Source organism: Pinus tabuliformis, chromosome 4_2 (assembly GCF_031772625.1).
Source record: "Pinus tabuliformis cultivar Carrire ecotype Pingquan chromosome 4_2, CPIR1, whole genome shotgun sequence".
Classification (NCBI taxonomy): Eukaryota; Viridiplantae; Streptophyta; class Pinopsida; order Pinales; family Pinaceae; genus Pinus; species Pinus tabuliformis.
In genome coordinates, this window is record NC_142304.1 from 431089878 (window position 1) to 431101939 (window position 12062).

Sequence of the window (12062 nt, forward strand, 5' to 3'; positions counted from 1 at the left end):
TGCTATGATGTGTAGACTCTTTGGGAGCCCCGATTCTGCTATATTTTCAATTGAGATGGTTCCATTGATAGAAGCAGTGATAAACTCCTTTGTCATGGATTGGGAAACTATCCTATTGGATAAAATGGCTAGTTAAATATTGGATTATAGAAAGAACAAAGTTGTCACTACCCAAGTTGTGCCCCTATTCCATATGAGTGCTTACGTAGTTGAAACAATTTGTTTTAATTCTGACTTTCCCATACTAGGTTGGAAGTGGACTGTTCAAGACCCAACCCCCTTTCATATTTACCATAAATACTTATGGAAGTCTCAATACAAGAATCATTTATATAGGATTTTCCATGGTTTCATTTTACCCATCCATTAAGCTATCTTTAATAAACTTGCTCCTCGACTGCCTGACGAGGCTAGCATTGATTTAACCTCAACCGGCAGTTGGTTCAGGGAAGAGACGTTCACCTATTTTAGGGTTTTTGGCAGTATTATAGATCCTCATGTCCTTCCACTTTACATTCTAGATAAGCTATTAGCCAGGGAGGTAGCCTACCAGATAGTAGAAAAAGGGATGTCTAGAATCTTAAAGACTCCAAGAAATAGTTGTGGCATACCTTTCCTCTTCGCTGCAGTACTTACTCATTACATGATCTTAAAGATGCAGAGAAAGAAGAAAAAAAGACAAAGGATCTGAGTCTAGCCGTTATCCATAAAAGACAATATGACCCAAAGAAGTTTTCTTTCAATTTCACCACTCAGATGAAAGTTAATAAATTCTTGCATGAGGAAGATGAGTTTGATGACTTATTTGCTTCAGCAGAATTATTCTCAACAGTAATTCATCTGGAAAAATTCAAATTGAGTGCTAAGAAAATGGGAAAATTCATTGAATACAGGACACAGAGGTTACTGGCAGTACCTCTAGATTTCTTAAATACTACACCAATCATTCACCAGGCAGAACATGGTGGAGAGTAGGTAATTGAGAAGGTTTGTGGAGAAGATGAGACAAGTGATAAGGCCATTGAACAACTAAACACTGATGTTCATATTAATCCCATATTGATTAACGAATGGGAGAAATTTGATCAACAATTAAAAAGTCAGAATGATCCTCAAAACATTATCACATTTGTGCCTCCTGAAACACAATGGCCCATTATTCTTGATATTATGATTGAAGATACACCCAACAAAGAAACAACTAGAAAAGAGATAGAAATAATCCCTGAAAATCCTTCAGGGGAGATTACATTGAATATTGAGGAGATTCCACCCTTGGATGTGTTTTACAGCCCAAAACATAGGGTTGTAGTCAAGAGGCAGAGGAAAAAGAGGAAAATAGATCAAACATCATCCACGACTCCTCAATCTAAATTTATGAATGTCATATGGAAAGATTCACAGGTCAACCCTTCTGAGGATTTAACTAAGTTATCTCAATTTGTAGGGGCATACACAGCTGATACAACTAATAAGGCAACTGAAGTGAATCAATCGATCAAAGAAAAGGATCAAAATATTAATCATCTTGAGCAACAAAAGGTAAATTGGCTTGAGGAACAATTAACAACAGAGAAACAAAAGAATGAGCAGCTTGAAGAACAATTAAGCTTGGAAAAGCAGAAAATTGACCAGTAGGCCATTCAAAGACAACAACAACTATCTGAAGAGCTCGAGCAGCTTAAATTGATGCATCGGCAAGAGATTAAATCTAAAAAATACCAAATCACACAGTTACAATTCTCTTTGGGACAATTCACAGATTATCCCAAGGTTGAAGAATTTAGAAAGGAAGCCTTAGAGGCAAATAAGGCTTTATCTCAATAGCTGAATCTACTCCGTCAGAAAATATCTCTTATTAATCCATTATGCATCATAACGACATCATTGATTGATCAAGAAGTTAATGCCAGGTTAGAATTTGAAGATGCAGATGATAAAGTCACAAATTATCTCTCTTGGAAAAGCACAGAAGATGGAAGAGCTGCTAAACTACCTAAAATTGAAGAGTCTCATAAAGAGATATTGTTTGCGGAATGGAAAACACAGTTAATAAAATTAGAAAGAGCTACATCCAGGGCCAGGGTTATAATGAATAATGTTATTGAGCTGGTGAATGATAACTTATATGGTGCCAATTTTCTGATTGCTCCCCAAGAAAACTTCCAAAGGCGAAAGTTTTAGAGAAGCAATGGAAGCAAGATTTGGACACCAAGGAAGAGCAGCTCAACAGAGTATAAGGTCTTAACTACGATGCACATTGGTCCTTTTTAGTCAAGCTACACAACCAATAGATGACTATCGAGTGCCTTGTTAATGCCATTGATTGCATGATGCCCGAGCTCTTAGATGCCACATACATAGGACAATTACACTCTAGGATGAGTCATCCTCCAGAAATCCAAACCATGCTCTCAATTTGTCGGTTGAAGATACAAGAGAAAGCCTAGATGCGATGAATCTCTTCAAAGCTTATCACAATTCTATTTTTGAAATTCAAATTCCATATTTTGATGGAGGCAGTTCCAACAACTCTCAACAATTTTTATGGACAATTTGTTTTTAATTTTACTATAAAGACCCTTTCAAGTCATTTTAGAAAAGTTCCTCAATTTGTATAAAACTAGACTTGAGAAGTTTGCACTTCTGCACTTCTTAATTTATTTTTTATACGTTGTGGATCAAGGTTCAGACTTGTTGTGAAAGAGCTTCATAAAGACTTGAATTTTTGTATCTCCTTGGAGTTTCCAGAATAAGAAGATTGAACTAGCATGTTACTTGCATAACGAGACTCAAATTCATTTAGTACTTCTATCACTATTATTTTGTCTTGTTTTATGTAATTAGCATTCCATTGATTTATTATTGTTGTTGTGTTCCTATGTTTCAAACAACTCTGTATTATTCACTTATGAATGATCTAGAATTGTTATATTATATACATATGTCAATGATAAATATTAGTATGTTATGCAATATGTTTTCACATTACTTTGTTTAGTTTCTTAAACAAAGTAATCATTATTTAAATGCATCTTTCTATAGATAAGTGAATAATCTATATTATCATTTGTTTGCTAGGAATCATCAAGAATCGCATTATTATGAGATCACAAGGGTTATATAGATATATTTTTATATTTTAGATCTTATAGATTAAACCACCTATCATCTTTTTATACATTTAAAACACCCATTCATCAAATCATACTTTATTAGGAAACTGGTCCCATAATATCCAGTCGGAGCCACCATACCAAACGAATAAGGAGCCACACTAAGGTCCGGACTAGGTAGTTATCTCCCAATGTTGGTGCTACAATTTTAAAGGCATCAACATTTTTGGTGCTAGAAGGAGGGCCAGACTGTGAATGGCGAGTAAATCTAAATCTACAGGCCATTCTAAGAGTAATTACCCCTCACCATCACCTCCAACTTCTCCTTCAAATTCTAAATATCCTATTCCTAAGTGAGAGGTTTAAAAGAAAAATACAAAGCCCACTGCTGAAACCTTAAACACGCCAGACAATTCTTCTCCCGAACCTCCTGAACTACAAGCTTTGATTCATATACTCCAGGGGATTTCAATATCCAAAGAAGAGTCTAAGTTATCCCAAGGTAGTGTTACTTCCCAATATATCCCATCACAGCCGCTTACTAGGGCAAAGAGTGAAAAGCTTGGCATTCCACCAGGTGAATTCCCTTTACCAAGCCGAAAAAGGGCTAGAAAGACACCATCAGAATTTAACAGTGAGACTTTGTCCTCCTCATCGTCCATTCCATCCATACCATTACAAGGTCATCCATCTGTTTCCCAACTCCAGATCATAGTCCAAATAGGTACAAGAACTTCAACATACTCTACCCAATCACCTTCAACTACTTCGTCACTCTCTTCTACTATTAGCTCAACAATGGCACATAATCAACCTCAACCAAGGCCATGGACCAACCCAGGAGCTGTCAGAATTCCTGCACCTTTGACCCAATTTCCAGCGCATCCTGTAAAATGGCTACCTAAATTTAATCTTGACAATGGCCTGTTAGCAGAAGAACATATAAACAATTTCATGTTATTGATTAACTTGAATCGAGTAATGGAAGAAGATGATGTTGTTAGACTATTTCCATACACTCTACAAGGAGTAGCAGGATCATGGTACTTTTTGTTAACACTAGGTTCTATCAATAGCTGGGATGTTTTCCAAGAGCAATTTCTAACTAAGTTTGGAGACGATAGGTCTACAAAAACTTTGATTAATGACCTCTCCAACCTGAAATCCAAATCAAAAGATCTCATTAAGGACTTCAACTCACGCTTTAATAAGTTGTTGAATAAAATACCTGCAACATCCAAGTCTAGTGAGGAGGTCCGAAATGAATGGTACATTTCTGCTCTTCCTTCAAACATAGACATCTTTGTTGATAGGGCTACCAGAACAACATTAGTAGAAAATATGAAGGAAGCAATAGCTGTTGAAAAACGTATCCTTGCTTTGGAAAAGAAAAATGCTCTAGAAGATTGGAAATCCAAGAAAGTTACCTTTAGAGATTATTCAAAGAAGAAAGCAACTAAGGATCCATATGACATGGAAGGCTTACAAAAAGTTCTTAAAACTATGTCTAATGAAATGGTTGAAATAAAAAAGTAGGTAGTTGAAACTTCTATGAAAAGATTATTTAGGAATTTTAAAAGAAATCAGCCAACTGGTCCTAAACCACCCAATGCTATATCTAATGTAGAATATAACCTGGATGATGATGAAGAAGAAGATACAGTTTTATTAGCTGAAGAAACAGAAGAAGATGAAACAGTTGAATGTCATGGAATGTGGGACTTTATCTTACCCAACTCTGATAATGAAAGTGAATAGGAATCTCTCCCAGTAAATACTAGAAATAAAAGTATAGTAGAGCCTAGTCAAGAAATTCAAAAGAAGAAAGACTCAAATCCTGTTACTAAAGAGAAAGTTCCCACAAAGAAAGCTCCACTTGCGTCTCCCCACATTCAACCATCTTCATCCAACTCTCCCTCATCATCTAAAACGCTAGTAGTTTCAGATTCCATGGATTATAACATAGTGGAAGATATGAAGAATACTCGAGCAAATATTTCTCTGCATGAACTTAGCAAGCTCAAGCATCAACAAAAGTTGTTTCTTAAAGAATTAAATGTAGTTGCTTCTTCTCCTCTTCCAACTAGTGTATTATCAAAGGCTGCTAGAGGATCAGGTAAGCCACCATCTGATAAGGTGGGTGCTATCGATGTCATTTTGATTGGGGATAGGTCAAATTCCCATACTCCTTTTATCTTGAATTATGAGATCTACAATAGAAATTTTCATAACTGCATGATTGATTCAGGGGCTTCATCAAACATAATGCCAACATTAGTTTGCTCCAAGTTAAATATTGAACCCCAGAAGTCTGTAGTTTATATTGTCCAATTAGATCGAACTAAGGTTCAAGTTTTAGGAGAAATAAATTCAATTACTATCAGATTATTTGTTGATCGCAGGGTTGTCCAAAGAATTTATATATTAATTGCTGACATCCCTAAGCTTCATGGTTTGATCCTTAGCAAAGATTGGTCTGAAAAACTTCATGGTTATATTTCAACCGATTGGTCTCACATGTGGCTTCCCTATAATGGGAAACCAAATCAAATCAAAATTGATTGTGAAAAACATTTGACTCACACAGTAACTAAGTTTGAAGAAGAAAATCAACCTGTAGCCTTTAATAATAACATTCTTGGAAACTATTCAAATGAATCATTTTTTGGGAATTTCAATGCTCGACAATCTCCATTTCCTATTAATAGTGTCATATCACAAGTAGAAAATTTCTCCAGTATCGATACTTCTAAGTGTGGTAGTGTTGCAGATGAAGTTGTAGATAAACCTGTAAATAAGCATTTATTTTGGTCTTTGTATTTTGATGGATCTAAATCTAAGGATGGTGCAGGAGCAAGATGTATTTTACTCAGTCCTAAAGGAGAAAAAACAATTTTATCATGTAGATTAGAAATTGAACGTACCAACAATACTGCAAAATATGAAGCATTGATTCAAGGTCTCTATAAAGCAATAGGCATGAATATCCAATATCTGAAAGTATTTGGTGATTCTGAAATTGTCATTAAACAAGTGAGAAATACTATCCATTGTCTTTCGGGGCATCTGAAACATTATCAATCACTTGTTCAAGATCTCATAACTCATTTTCTAGCATTTGACATTTCTCCTATTCCTAGATCACAAAATGCAGTAGCAGATCTCCTGGCTAATGTTGCTTCTAAACTCCTTCCATCCGAGGATTATAGTCTAGATAGATTTTCTATTGAATTAATTTTTTGACCATCTGTCCCAGATAATGTCACCAATTGGCATGTGTTCAATCATGATGAGGATATCTTAAATTTCTTGACATCTGAAGGATCTTATGACAATCAAATTATCAATGAAAGCGATCATGATCTTCAATTAAAGCGGAGACTCAATGAAAATCCTATTCCTAAATCTGTGGTCAAGCTAGAAGATCTTTATGATATTAAGGATAGATTTAAAAAGGTCACTAATGCAAAATTTCAAAGTTCAACTTTAAGCTTTGAATTAGTAAATCTTAGCACTGATGCCAAACCACAAAATGTTAATCTTGGACTTGGACTTTCATCACCTGAAAGATTTGCTTTCATCAGTTTATTGAAGAAATACAATTTTTTTTGTTGCTTGGAATTATGAAGATTTGAAAACTTATGATACCTCTATCATTCAACACACAATTCCAATGATCTCTGATGAGAAACCTATACAATAGAAACTAAGGAAAATTCACCCAAATCTTGAAAGCCAAATCAAAGCAGAGTTGAATAAACTCCTTAAAGCCAAATTAATATTTCTTGTCAAACATTCTAAATGGGTCTCAAATTTAGTACCTGTGAGGAAAAATAATGGTGATATTAGGATTTGCATAGATTTTAGGAATATCAACAAAGCATGCCAAAAAGATAATTTCTCATTATCAACAATGGAGCAGATACTTCAATGAGTAGTTGGCTCAGAGTTAAGGCCTTTTCTTGATGGTATTTTAGGATACAATCAGATCCTGGTACATCCAGACAATAGATTAAAGACTACATTTAGAACCAAATGGGGAACATATGTTTATCAGAAAATGCCTTTTGGTTTGATAAGCACTGTAGCTACTTTCCAAAGAGCTATGGACATAACTTTCAAAGGTTTGATCAATAGGACGATTGTTGTTTAATTAGATGACATAACTATCTATTCTAAGAAAAAGAGCTATCATTTGCATGATTTAAAGTAGATCTTTGAATGTTGCAAAAAATATGGGATTTCCTTAAATCCCAAGAAATCATTCTTTGCTCTTAATGAAGGTAAACTTTTAGGGTTTATTTTATCCAAAAATTGCATATACAATGATCCTCATAGGATAAAATAAATTTCTGATATCCCTTTGCCACATAATAAGAAATCTATGCAATCATTTTTGGGACAGATAAATTTTGTGAAAAGATTTATTCCTAATTTTTCTCATATTGTTTTACCATTGCAATCCATGATTAAGAAAAATTCAGTCTTCAAATGGGGACATAACGAAAAAGAGGCTTTTGACTCGATCAAACAAGTGATCATTAATGCTCCTACATTGAGTGCTCCGAATTTTTCTAGTCATTTTATTTTGTATACTATGGCCATTGAAACATCTTATGCTGTTGTTTTAACACAAATCAATGATCAACAAGTAGAAGCACCCATATCCGTCTTTAGTTATAATTTGCAGGGCGCCGAGCTTAATTATTCCGAAGTTGAAAAACAAGCCTTCGCTGTGTTTAAGTTTGTTAAACATTTTAGACCATTCCTCCTAAAAACACACACTAAATTAATAGTCCCATTCTCTGCAGTGAGACAATTGCTAGTTCAAAGAGAAGTAGGAGAGAAAAGAGCTAACTGGGTAACAACTTTACAAGAGTATGATATTGATATTAAACTAGCAAAAATTGTTAGAGGGCAAGGTTTTTGCAGGTTATTGGCAGGAGCTTCCAATATACCAGATCATAAAGATTCAGATAGTACTGCACAAGGTAACGATATAAGTATCATTGAATCCGAATCTCAATATGATGATCTGATATTTTATTTAAAAAATGGATATGCTCCCCCTGAATTCTGTTACAAAAATAAACATGCCTTAATGTTAAAATCCAAACACTATGAAATCATTGATGATGTGTTATTTAGCAGAAATTATGATTCTGTTCTATTAAGATGCCTTGAGAAATCCGAAGCACAAAAGGTTTTGCAGGAACTACATGATGGCCCAGTAGGTGGACATTTTGGAGGAGACACTACAGCCCACAAAATACTACATGCTGGATATTATTGTCCGACTTTGTTCAAATATGCCCGTGACTATGTGAGGAAATGTAAGATATGCCAAACTGCTAGCGGGAGACAAAGGAAACTAGCCTTTCCGTTACAACCAATTAAAAATGAGCAACCATTTGAATAGTGGGCGCTTGATATTATCGGAGAGATTGTTCCACATTCTTCCAAGAAACACAAATACATCCTCATAGCCATGGACTACTTCACAAAGTGGGTAGAAGAAATTCCACTAAAGGTAGCCAATTCTGATGCGATTATTGAATTTATTGATCAGTTCATCATTACAAGGTTTGGTTTACCTAACGCGCTTATCTTCGACAATGCATCTTATTTTTCTAGAAATAATATAGTTGAATTTTTTCTTAAGATAGGTTTTAAGTACTCTGCAAATTACTATCCTCAAGGAAATGGCTTATCAGTGTCAACTAACAAAAATCTCATCAGGATTATTAAAAGAACTGTTGATCAAAACCAAAAGAATTGGCATAAATCTTTAATATTTGAATTATGGGAAGATCGTATAACTCGGAAGGCCTCAATAGGTACTTCTCCTTTTAACTTAGTGTATGGGAAAGAAGCTGTAATTCCACCAAATTTAGCCCTACCATCTCTAGCCCTAGTAGAACTCATTGAAGAAACTCCTTCTTCCTCTATTCAATTAAGGTTTGACCAAATTCTTAAGGAAAGAGAAAAGGCCAAAATTACTCATGTTAAACATCAGTAAGTCATTAAATCTTCTTTTGATGCAAGTTCTGACAGCTCAAAAACATTATAGATTGGTGATCTCATTTTAAAATGGGACAAAGCACATGAAGACAAAGGTAAGCATACCAAATTTCAGAACATGTGGCTTGGGCCATTTTAGATCGTTGAAAAGATAAGCTCATCAACATTTTTGCTGTAAGACCTATCAGGAAAGAGAGATTCTTTTCCTGTGAGTGGGCTTATCTTAAAGAAGTTCTTTTCCTAAGGAGATAACCCCTTCTTACGTGTACATATTCTTTATGCAAATTTTGGTTTCTTTTAGAAATACTATTGTAAATAGTCTACCATTGGCTTTCTACTATTGAAAAGATCTTTGAAAGAACATTGTGGCTACTTGCTTTTGAAAGGTAGAAACTTTCAAGGAAATGATTATAGTTTTGGAAATTAGATAAAAAGAAGGAAAATCTGAAATCCTCTTTAAAATTGTGAAATCTTTCAAACCTTGAAAACACAGTAAATCATTTTGAGTTTTATCAGTTGAGAAAGGTTATTTATAAAAAGGTAAATAATTTCTCCAACTAAGCATCTACAAGTCTATAATTGTCATCCATAAACTCTTAAGGAGTCAAACATTCACCCCATCCACTAGGTTTACGATTTTTCAAAGTGTAATTCTAAAATATATCTGATTTAAAAGATAAGAGGTCTCATTACGAGCTTGCTTACCATGATCATAGGGAGCTAGTTAAGCTGACATTACCAATACTGCATACCAAAACAGGGTAATGGCTTAAATCAAAAGACAAGGGGTCTCATCACAAGCCAGCTTATTTAGTTTAATTACAACCAGTGAATGAAATTGTCATCTTCTGGCTACCAATGGCTTTTAATAAAATAAAATAATAAAACAAAATATGAAAAAATATAAAAATGTAGATATATCTTCCTAAATTTATCTTTAAAATATTATACTCTTAGATGGATGGGACAATGAATAATTGATGGTTAAAAGGTAACCCTGTCGAGACTATAGATGTTTGCTGGCAGCAGTGGCAGTGCCTGTGACAAAGGAGTAGATTTAAAAGCTAAGTTGGAGGAGCTCCCTACTTTATTTTTAACAACCAATCAAAGCTTGAAGAAACCAAAAATGTTTTTATTTATGATAAGGGTTTGTAAAAGAAATTACAAAATTGATATCTTTGTTTTATTCAGACTAAATTTTTTATATAAATAATTCCAAGATAGTTCCATTTTCCTCAATTGATTCTACTTAAGAAAGTGTTAGAAATTTCATTAATTTATTCAGAGATAATTGGTTCTTCTAGTGAATCGCCAATTGTTGTGTTATACAACAAACCCCCCCTGCCATTTCAAATTTTTAATCTTAGTCTAAAGATGCTAAATAAGAAATAGGTCCCCTTTAGGATATAAAAGAAATAAAACCTTTTGAGTAAAAATAGATTTTCCATAATTTTCATGTAAAAGTTGCTTTATGAGTGTTTGGAACCTCTCATCATAAATCGCAATTGCTTAAGACCAATGGACATCCATTTGAAAAGTTATGATGCGATCAAAGTCATTGCAAATGCCTCATCGCAAAGTTTTAAATTGAAAAAATCCATTTATAATCATGCAATGTGATATAACTATCACATTTCGCAAATCGGTAATTTTGAGGAATAAGTTAGGGCACTTCGTTGAAACCTTGCAATGTGATAAGGCTATCGCATATCACATTTCGCCAATCCATAGGAAAACGTTGAAACGGATCTGTTGAAACTTTGTGATGCAATGTAACTATCACGATCGCATATCGCATACTGCACTCCCAATATAAACAAGTACCATATACTATGAGCACTTGCGATATAATGTTAAATCAATTATAAAGGAAAACATGATTTGCCAAGTTTGAAAGGAACCTGCCAACTCTATGTGCCAGCTCATCACTCATCGCAATCGCAACAATACAAGGAATTCTTATGGACTTAGCACTTGTAACTCCCGATTTGCGATATGCAATGGCTCTACATGTATTAAAATAATACAATCGCTAATCACAAAATCGTAGAGTTGTGACACCTATTCTAAAAGGACTATTGGAAAACTTGCAATATGACATATATTAATTCAGCATTAAAGTTTCACGTTATGAGGATATGGTAATGCATTAAGAGCCAGTTATGGTAATAATCCTTTAAGGATTTCATCCTTTGTGACTATGTACTATATGAGATCTTTTGATGCACATAACTACTTTTAGTCTGTAATTAGTTGTATTGGCTCCTTTCAAAGTTTTTTGCCTATCATGCTCCTCTTTCTCATTTTGTAGTGTAAATCCAGAATCACGCAGGTAGTCAAGATGTCTAAGAGAGCTCGAAAGACAAAGGCTCCCCTTACAGTGGAAGAAGGACAAGGAAAATTGGCGTTAATCTTAGATACTACTTGTCTAGGCTTTGGCAAGACCTCGTGGGAAGGCATATATACTTTGCTTGAAAATGAAGATCCGAAGGAGATAGAAGAAGAAGAAACAACTAATGGAACTGATAAATCAAAAAACACGCTCAATGATTTAGCCAAATCTGTCCTCCATCGAATAGCGGCCCATGCAAATATTTTACCATATAATGATATGGTAAGATGGGTAATTAAGAGCATTAACATAACAGATAGAGATTTCTTCACAGCTGATGGGAGGATGTTTGGATCCTTCAAACCGGAAGATACCAAGAGAATGTATCACTTGCCATATCCCCAGCGACACTACAACAAAGAATTCCTGGAAGCTTTCGCCAAGGAGAATGACATTGAATTAGGTCATATCAAGCAATGGAGACACTTTCCTAACAAGCACAAACATGAATCATTTGGTATGTATTCTGTTGACTCCTTGACATCTCCATATTGTTATGTTACTGCTATGATGTGTAGACTCTTTGGGAGCCC